This window comes from Ctenopharyngodon idella, chromosome 1 (genome assembly GCF_019924925.1).
Source record: "Ctenopharyngodon idella isolate HZGC_01 chromosome 1, HZGC01, whole genome shotgun sequence".
NCBI lineage: Eukaryota > Metazoa > Chordata > Actinopteri > Cypriniformes > Xenocyprididae > Ctenopharyngodon > Ctenopharyngodon idella.
The window spans coordinates 44,623,643-44,633,139 of NC_067220.1; the positions used below are offsets into that span (position 1 = coordinate 44,623,643).

The 9,497-nt window shown below is 38.2% G+C and overlaps 1 long non-coding RNA gene across 1 annotated transcript; it reads right to left on the reverse strand.

The window, feature by feature from the left end:
- Positions 1 to 2,332: 2,332 nt before the first annotated feature.
- Positions 2,333 to 4,383, reverse strand: LOC127518661 (uncharacterized). Its single transcript, XR_007931606.1, has 3 exons — positions 4,294 to 4,383; positions 2,649 to 2,720; positions 2,333 to 2,488 (listed from the first exon to the last, which is right to left on the reverse strand). It is a non-coding gene; the product is annotated as an uncharacterized LOC127518661 (long non-coding RNA).
- Between the last annotated feature and the right edge of the window lie 5,114 nt (positions 4,384 to 9,497).

Here is a 9,497-nt window from a genome sequence, read left to right on the forward strand (position 1 = left end):
ATTGTTGTAGGTGTTGTGGAGGATTCAGCTGTTGTAACAGTAGTTTGTGGTGCTGTTGTGGTTTCTCCTGCTGCAGTGGTGGATGTTTCAGCAGGAACTGTAGTGGTCGCTGAGGACACTGCTGTTGTTGTAGGTGTTGTGGAGGATCCAGCTGTTGTAACAGTAGTTTGTGGTGCTGTTGTGGTTTCTCCTGCTGTAGTGGTGGATGTTCCAGCGGGAACTGTAGTGGTCGCTGAGGACACTGATGTTGTTGTAGGTGTTGTGGAGGATTCAGCTGTTGTAACAGTAGTTTGTGGTGCTGTCGTGGTTTCTCCTGCTGCAGTGGTGGATGTTTCAGCAGGAACTGTAGTGGTCGCTGAGGACACTGATGTTGTTGTAGGTGTTGTGGAGGATTCAGCTGTTGTAACAGTAGTTTGTGGTGCTGTCGTGGTTTCTCCTGCTGTAGTGGTGGATGTTTCAGCAGGAACTGTAGTGGTCGCTGAGGACACTGATGTTGTTGTAGGTGTTGTGGAGGATTCAGCTGTTGTAACAGTATTTTGTGGTGCTGTCGTGGTTTCTCCTGCTGTAGTGGTGGATGTTTCAGCAGGAACTGTAGTGGTCGCTGAGGACACTGATGTTGTTGTAGAGGATCCAGCTGTTGTAACAGTAGTTTGTGGTGCTGTTGTGGTTTCTCCTGCTGCAGTGGTGGATGTTTCAGCAGGAACTGTAGTGGTCGCTGAGGACACTGATGTTGTTGTAGGTGTTGTGGAGGATTCAGCTGTTGTAACAGTATTTTGTGGTGCTGTCGTGGTTTCTCCTGCTGTAGTGGTGGATGTTTCAGCAGGAACTGTAGTTGTCGCTGAGGACACTGATGTTGTTGTAGGTGTTGTGGAGGATTCAGCTGTTGTAACAGTAGTTTGTGGTGCCGTTGTGGTTTCTCCTGCTGCAGTGGTGGATGTTTCAGCAGGAACTGTAGTGGTCGCTGAGGACACTGATGTTGTTGTAGGTGTTGTGGAGGATTCAGCTGTTGTAACAGTATTTTGTGGTGCTGTCGTGGTTTCTCCTGCTGTAGTGGTGGATGTTTCAGCAGGAACTGTAGTTGTCGCTGAGGACACTGATGTTGTTGTAGAGGATCCAGCTGTTGTAACAGTAGTTTGTGGTGCTGTCGTGGTTTCTCCTGCTGTAGTGGTGGATGTTTCAGCAGGAACTGTAGTGGTTGCTGAGGACACTGCTGTTGTTGTAGGTGTTGTGGAGGATTCAGCTGTTGTAACAGTATTTTGTGGTGCTGTCGTGGTTTCTCCTGCTGTAGTGGTGGATGTTTCAGCAGGAACTGTAGTTGTCGCTGAGGACACTGATGTTGTTGTAGGTGTTGTGGAGGATTCAGCTGTTGTAACAGTAGTTTGTGGTGCCGTTGTGGTTTCTCCTGCTGCAGTGGTGGATGTTTCAGCAGGAACTGTAGTGGTCGCTGAGGACACTGATGTTGTTGTAGGTGTTGTGGAGGATTCAGCTGTTGTAACAGTATTTTGTGGTGCTGTCGTGGTTTCTCCTGCTGTAGTGGTGGATGTTTCAGCAGGAACTGTAGTTGTCGCTGAGGACACTGATGTTGTTGTAGGTGTTGTGGAGGATTCAGCTGTTGTAACAGTAGTTTGTGGTGCCGTTGTGGTTTCTCCTGCTGCAGTGGTGGATGTTTCAGCAGGAACTGTAGTGGTCGCTGAGGACACTGATGTTGTTGTAGGTGTTGTGGAGGATTCAGCTGTTGTAACAGTATTTTGTGGTGCTGTCGTGGTTTCTCCTGCTGTAGTGGTGGATGTTTCAGCAGGAACTGTAGTTGTCGCTGAGGACACTGATGTTGTTGTAGAGGATCCAGCTGTTGTAACAGTAGTTTGTGGTGCTGTCGTGGTTTCTCCTGCTGTAGTGGTGGATGTTTCAGCAGGAACTGTAGTGGTTGCTGAGGACACTGCTGTTGTTGTAGGTGTTGTGGAGGATTCAGCTGTTGTAACAGTATTTTGTGGTGCTGTCGTGGTTTCTCCTGCTGTAGTGGTGGATGTTTCAGCAGGAACTGTAGTTGTCGCTGAGGACACTGATGTTGTTGTAGAGGATCCAGCTGTTGTAACAGTAGTTTGTGGTGCTGTCGTGGTTTCTCCTGCTGTAGTGGTGGATGTTTCAGCAGGAACTGTAGTTGTCGCTGAGGACACTGATGTTGTTGTAGAGGATCCAGCTGTTGTAACAGTAGTTTGTGGTGCTGTCGTGGTTTCTCCTGCTGCAGTGGTGGATGTTTCAGCAGGAACTGTAGTGGTCGCTGAGGACACTGATGTTGTTGTAGGTGTTGTGGAGGATTCAGCTGTTGTTTGTGGTGGTGTTGTGGTAACTACAGTACTGGTGGATGTTTTAGCAAGAGTTGTTGTGACTGCTGATGACGTTGTAGATGTGTCAGCTGTACTAACAGATGATGGTGATGATGATGTTAAATCTGTTGTTGTGGTCGCAGTTGTTGCATTTTGTATTGTTGCTAGAGAAAACAAAAAGTTAGTGTACTGTTAAATGTTTTTTTTTTTTTTTTTCATATTTTCCACATGTACAGTATATTTTATGCACCATCAAATTGAAGAAATATTATTATTTTTATTATTTATTTATTTTTTTTCAGGTATGATTTTCATTTTACCTACCAATAAAAATGCAGATGATAATCAAAGCTTTTCTCTCCATTCTGGGAAGAGTCCAGTGGTGATAATAAGAGGCTGCAAAGCACACAATATGCACAAAGTTTACACACACACTCACACACTCACACACACACATGTATACATACAGTACTGGGTAACTGATTATATGTGATCTGGATTACGTAATCAGATTCCAAAAATAAATAATATACTCATAATCAGGCTACAGTTTCATTTTTATTGATTACATTACTACTTAATAATCACAAAATGGCAGTCCATTCTCTTTTAAGCATATTGCTTAGGGGGAGACCGGGGAGTGTTGTAACACAGGGTCAGTTGTAACACTACCAGTTTGACAAGTCAGAAAAGAGCTGTGGTGATGTCATCAATATCATACACTCTCATCACCTTTTTGAGCTTACAGGAGAAGTGGCATGTGACTGTGAGCAACACTGTAGATTTTTTTAGGAAAGAAAGTATTTATTTATTTATTTTTTTTACTAAGATTTTTATTATTATTATTTCATTTATTTATTTATTTATTTTTTGCCTAGCAATCACTGTACTGTAGATAGAGTTATTTGACTTACATAATATAACACAGCTATTTCTCAAGTTTATTTTTATGCTTTGCATTCATGCTAACTTCAAACCCATTTGCTAGAACAGTTAACTATGTTATGGCTGTTTGGGGTGGGGATAGTTGTAACAGTTCATTAAAAATGCTACAACCAATAAATCCAGTTATCAATCACATCACCTGCTAAGGCAAAGTCAGTTTTTTGTTGCGCATTGAGGGATTCATGTGATAAATGTGTTTCCATCATGTGCATGTCTTCCTATCGAATAAAAACATTATCTGCCTCGATTGAGCACGTGTGTGTGTGTGTGTGTGTGTGCGTGCAGATTTTTAGCATTTATGCGCAGCTTGGCATTTCCATCAAGCGTTTTGTTTTTGTTTTTGTTTTTTTTTGTGATCCCAAAATGTCCCAAAAAAATTTCCCAAAATTCACATAAAAATAGGTTGATGGCAACATAGCTAGTGACTGAACCCTTATGTGACAGGTATACAGTATGACACACAAACACACACACACACTGCAATTGTTTGTGCTAAATTTAAAGTAATAAAAGTAATACAATAAAATGTTTTTCTCACTTTTGTTGTTCACTTTATTCAAAACTTATTATTCTACATCTATTCCCAGCTAGTGTTACAACTCACCCCAGTAGTGGGGTAGGTTGTTGTCACAGTGAAACTCTTTGTGTTTGACATGAACTCACATAATCTGTGTAGTACACATCCAAGTAAGATATATTTGTATTAGACAAATATGGCTATCAAATTTTGAGAGATCTAGCACAAACAATCACTGGGTTACCATGCTCAAACAAAAGGTGTTACTTTCATCCCCAGTCCCCTCTATATATGTTCAGAAAGTCTTCCAGTTTTGTGGAATTGCACAATTCACAGACCGCACAGCATAAAAACTGTAACATTTTATCATATTACATTTCATTTGCCATTAACACAGTAATGCTTTAATTGTTATGTATGTTTTGATATTTCCAGCAATAAAAACTATACTTTATAACATGAATATAATTAACACAAATATATTTTTGTGAAATAAAATATCCTTACCAATCCTTGGGCAGATTATTTTTATGATGAACACCTAGATTGGTAATCCGCTGTGGTCACCGTGTCTTTAAGTGGGTACTCCAGTTTTTAACTTCTCCACCTATGGCGCTTTTCCTTAAATAGCACTCAGTGACGTCCTGATTGTGGTTTATTGCTTCACTGATATCCACAGATAAGCTATTTGGAATGTCCCTTGCAGTCACCGTGACGGTTTTTCTAATATCTTTTGTATAGTGACTGACTAAAGTGTCTGGACTGCGCAACAATGAATTATAGCCAGGCTTATTTATAGAAACTGTTAAATAAAATGACAAACCCTTATTGTTTCACATTTTTAAGTTAGGCCTATAAATGTACATACATTCACATATCATGGTAACATCACTGTTTTCATTTTATTTCAATCAATAATTATTTTAAATCTGGCCAAAATTCGCGGGACAGAGCAATTTCTTAACACTTGCATCAACAATTTGGTTTAAGAAAAAATCTCTGAATTTCGATATTACTACATGAATATTAGTGGAAAAATAGAAAATAGAATAGAATAGAAAATGAAGTTACACAAGTTTACACTATTCAAAAAACAACAATAACATCAAAAAGAGAGTTTCATGAATATAGGGCAGATTGCGACAATATAGATGATTGTGCAGAACGTTCTTTTTAAGGATCATCTACTTCAAATAGATTATTACACATGTGAAACAGGCCAAAACAAAAGACACCAGGTTTACCTAAGCATTCCTCACATTCTGACACATAGTTTCACTGGCTTCCTTGACGCTTCTCAGAAAGTTTTCCCTCAATTATTTCTCAATGAAACGCCACTGGCCCAGTGCTCAACACTTAAACACGTAGGCTAGTGATAATATATTTCCTATTGTTTGTACTATAAAAATATTTTCCTTACATAGTTGTCTTCCATTTGATAAATATCGATTGTATCTTCACTACAACAATTCAACGGATCTCAGGGGTTAAAGCGGACATTCTAAATGTCCTGGAGGAAAAAAATGTTCAAAATTGCTCTTTTTTATTTGTAAAAAAAAAAAAATAATGTAGCAATTCCTATTAAAAAATCTAAAAATCTATTCTAGACTTATAATAACTGTTATTATTCAGACGGACAACTATAATTAACGGCTTTAAAAGAATATTTGACATAAAATTTCAATGACGCAAAATGTGTTTTATAGGCCTAGAGAAAAATTTTCTCGTAAAGATAAAAATACACATGAAAACCAAATCGGTGAACCGTCTGACATTGGAACTTACTATCGTTTAATTTGTACGTTTTCTTAATCAGTAGTCCTAATTTGTTAGTTCACCTAATTTAAGATAAGACTTTTATACTGGTCCAAGTCAAAAGCGCCGACCCTCCAAGTGTCTATGATATGAAAGCAATAAGCTCCAAGAAGCTCTGGTTTACAGTGAATTTATAACAGCTAAGAGGCATTGTTAAGCACGACGCGGAGCAGAGTGCCTAAAACCGCCTTAGCTGTTATAAATTCAATGTAAACCACGGCTTGTTTCTTTTATAAAAACACTGAGACAGTCAGTGTCTGGACTGGAACAGACTGTGTGCGCTGCGGTTCGTATGACACTAACGTGAAAACAAACGCCTCAATGGAAAGCATATGTACACTGGCTTAATCGTTCCCTATCCCCTATATAGTGCACTATATGCCATTAACCATGTGGAAAATAGTAAATGTGTGAACAAGTGACTGACAGCTTCAGTGTCTATTTATAGGGGCGGGACGCTTTAGATGCTAGAGAGCATTTGATTGGACAGCAGATCTGATGAGAAGCTGAAGTCCGTGGTGATGTCATGAAAATGCGTGATCTATTTTAGCGGAAGTGAGAGACTTTAAGTTTTGAATGCTTATATCTCCTAAATGCAAATCTTGTCATTGTTTTGGAACACACCAGCTTACATAAAATCTTTGGGTGAAGCATCATAGCTGTGTTTTATCGTGAATAAAACACAGCTATTGACCAATCAGAACCAAGGATTGGAACTAACCATTTTATAATTTAGTTTCTAGATATGGATGATAGTTCAAAATCAGTTGAATTTCATTGGTTTTACTCTCTGGACTGAAACAACACAAGGGTGACTAAATAATAGCAGAATATCCATTTTTGGCGTGAACTATTTAACATGGATACAGCTCTCCGTGATTTTAGCTCTAATTGTTAGCTGTCAGTCACATATAGATTTACAGGTGCGTCAGAATTTAAGGTAATACTATAAAGATTATTCACTGGTGATTTTAACATTTGGGTGTAGCAGAGTGTGTATTTATCTTTATACAACAGTTTGTTCTGGTTCTCAAAATCTGATTGGCTGAGAGGTCTTTCCAACCATGTGATATTCTACCAGTATCGCCACAGGAACCGTTTCACCATTTGAATCACGGACGAGCCCATCATATTTTTAAAGATACTACTGTTATTTTGTCACGAAATGTAGTTTTAAGAGTTCTTTAGGTGAGAATGCAGTTGTTTAGACCTCAGATATGCTATGTATATGTAAACATAGCACCTATTTGAAAATTTGTTTAGACGCTTTCGGAGATGTAAGCTCCAGGCCGCCAGCGGCCATTCAGCACTCATGTACCCGCAGAGAACCACTTCATCTTGACCAGTCCTTCAGGAATTTGCAGCTGGCTCTTATGTAGATCTTGTTTAATCATGCCATAGTTGGTATTGAGAAAGGGTTTGTTAAAGATTAATTTCGACTTCAGTGAAAGTTACATTAATGCGGCATTACATGGCAGCAGAGACTGTCTTTATGAGTGAGGGAGTGAGTCAGTCACAAAGACTTTTCATTGAAAGGGACTGAAACAAGGACACTGTTTTTACTTTAAACAACATCTTACAAGACGCAGCTGACATGCATTGACTAGCGCTGTCATGAGAAATCATAAATGTTAAAAGGACAAAGACAAAGATATCGCAGCAGACATTCAAACTGATTTTGAGATTATGAATATAAGATTGACGACCTGAAGAATAGCAGCTGTACGGTGTACATTTTAGGACATCCTTAGACCTCAGTCATACAACGAAAAGGCGTCATGCCTCAGACTAATAGTCTTTAGTAATTGGACAAACTGGCATCGTGCCTCAGACTGAAAGGCTTCAGGTCTCAGGAAAAAGACGTCAGGTGTCAGGTCTCGTACAATTAGACATCGGACGAAACAGCCTCGGACTAAAAGCCATCAGACTACATACTCGAACAAAAAGGCATCGGATGAAACGGACTCAAAGCCCGATATATTCACTGCAAAGTTCTTTTTCTTATTGTTTAGGGTAAAACAAAGTTGGAAAAATTTTTTAGAGCGATATATAACATCCCAACCCCACCCATGCTACATATACAAATATGTGCACACTACAAAAATGAAAGCAGTTCAGAAAATATCTGATCATAGCGATGTGGATATTTGACCAGCTCTGCATTTCAGCTATCTAGTCTAGTCACGTCACGTTTATAGTAGGCCTACTTCATACAATAGATTACTTTATTATTTTCTATTTCTACTATAAGCAAGGCTATGTTTTTTTTTTTGACAACTTTCTATTGGCTGTTATCCCATCATAATGCCATCCTTCAGTTGTCTTTTTCTTTCTACCTCTTTTGTTATATTTAACTATAACTATTCCCAAATTGTCTTTGGGAATCTATCTATTGATGGTATTCATTTTATGTAGGCTATTTATGTAAATCTTTGGCAATGTTCATGTTATTGTTATTCGAGTATTAAAAACAAATAAAAAAAGCAGAGAGAGACAGAGAGAGGGGGTTGAAGTTAAGCTACCTGATATTTTATTCTTACAGCTTTAATTAAACATTACACTGGATAGGATCTATACAGAAAAGAACATGGCACTTTTCACAATGGTCTGCTGAAAAACAGCAATGGGCTAAATGAAAATGTAATTGACTCTCTGACAGTAAGTGGAACTAGAACAGCAGAAATAAAGCCGTTTCACCTCTGTATAACCTCTGTACAAAAAGCAACTGTGCTTATCTAATAGCAGTCTAATAGCTTGAAAGATTTTTTTTTACTTCCCTTATGAAAATTAACTATGGTTTTACTACAAATAAAAAAATAAAATAAAATAAAATAAAAAAAAACATGGTTATTGTCGTTAACCATGGTAACCATAAATTAACCATGGTTTTGCTACACTATAGTTTATGGTATTTGTAGTAAAAAATTGTTATACAAATAGTATCAATCTGACAAAAAATCATAGTTACCACACTTGTACTATAATAAAACCATGGTTAATTTTCGTAATTTTTCACGACAGTTTGCAATGCAAGCTAGCTGCAATGTGTTATTTAGCTAACTTTTTATACATGCAAATAAAACTAGAGAATATTACAAATTTAAATAATCTCAGTGTGATATGTTTTATACAACTTAGTGTAACATTTAAGAGTTAGAAAACTGCATGCATGTGATGTCACAATAATGAGGCGGGGCAATTCGCTTCCTTAAGTCTGTTTCGTCCAATGTCTTTTTGTCCAAGTTTCATCTGATGCATTTTATTCTGAGGCTGTTTCATCCGATGCCTAATTGTACGAGACCTGACACCTTTTCGTTGTATGATTGAGGTCTGAGGATGTCCTAAAATGTACAGCTAGATGCAGGTAATGCACTTAGTCAATCTCTCTCTCTACATATTAAAATATGCTTCAATGAAGCAAATCAGAGTTCCTTTGTTACTAGTTCTAAAGTGACGTTTTAGAAATAGTTTAATAGGCTTGGGCTCATCTGTTAAACTGTCAACTTGAGATTTGAATATGTGGCAGAAGGAAGTAGTTCCTCACAAAAGAGGGTTTTTAAAGACAGTTGTTGATTCTTTTTTATTTATACACTTGTGCCATCAAATTGTTGTATAAACGCAATATCACACTCGTAGCCATGCGATATGGTACTATATCAGCATGGCTGTGGTTACCTACGGCTGAATTTAGCTGTGCTGATATAGTGCCATATCGCGTGGCTACGAGTGTAATATTGCTTAGCTTATATGTCCCATCCTTAAACCCATACAAACACATACAACTTGTTTAGCAGTTTCTTTTGAAAGCTGCCAAATATCCTCAAAGAATGATTGGATTGGAACATTTGTTTATGCGGCCATGAGAGTGAAACACTTTGTCCTAGACACATTGTTAG